This window comes from Corvus brachyrhynchos, unplaced genomic scaffold (genome assembly GCF_000691975.1).
Source record: "Corvus brachyrhynchos isolate BGI_N302 unplaced genomic scaffold, ASM69197v1 scaffold532, whole genome shotgun sequence".
In the NCBI taxonomy this organism is placed as follows: domain Eukaryota; kingdom Metazoa; phylum Chordata; class Aves; order Passeriformes; family Corvidae; genus Corvus; species Corvus brachyrhynchos.
The window spans coordinates 73752-74138 of record NW_008236454.1 but is presented as its reverse complement, the minus strand read 5'-3'; the positions used below and the strand labels follow the sequence as shown (position 1 = coordinate 74138).

Below are 387 nucleotides of genomic sequence, written 5' to 3'. Positions count from 1 at the left end.
CCTGTCTGCAGCCTGAGGCCCCTTCATGGGTTCTCCCCTAGCAACCCTGGGGTGCCCAGACTGCCCAGACTGTCCTGGGATATCATATGCCCCTGTTCCACAAGGAATCCCTGTACACATCCCCTGTTTTCTTTTTGGGCAACCCAGGCCTGGTCGATGATTTTACGCAGCCCCGCTTTAATGCAAGAAAAAATACACCCAAATACTATTAAGCCTAATATAACTACAAATAGCAATCGGCAGCCTTCTACTACCAAGGTACGCAGCCATCCGGTGATACCCAGACCCTTAAGCCAATCTCCAATAGGGTCATTGTCGCAGGTTCGGTTTGTTCCCGGGCGGAAACACCAATTTAGTGTAGTGGTTTGGTCCAAAATACTCATTACT

The 387-nt window shown here is 49.6% G+C and overlaps 1 long non-coding RNA gene across 1 annotated transcript in view; it reads left to right on the top strand.

Moving 5' to 3' along the window:
- The window catches only part of LOC108444622, a 25277-nt gene extending 24891 nt beyond the window's left edge, over positions 1-386 (top strand). The window contains exon 4 of the long non-coding RNA XR_001859259.1: positions 308-386. This is a non-coding gene — a long non-coding RNA (uncharacterized LOC108444622). The remainder of the gene's footprint in view (positions 1-307) is intronic.
- Position 387: the final 1 nt, after the last annotated feature.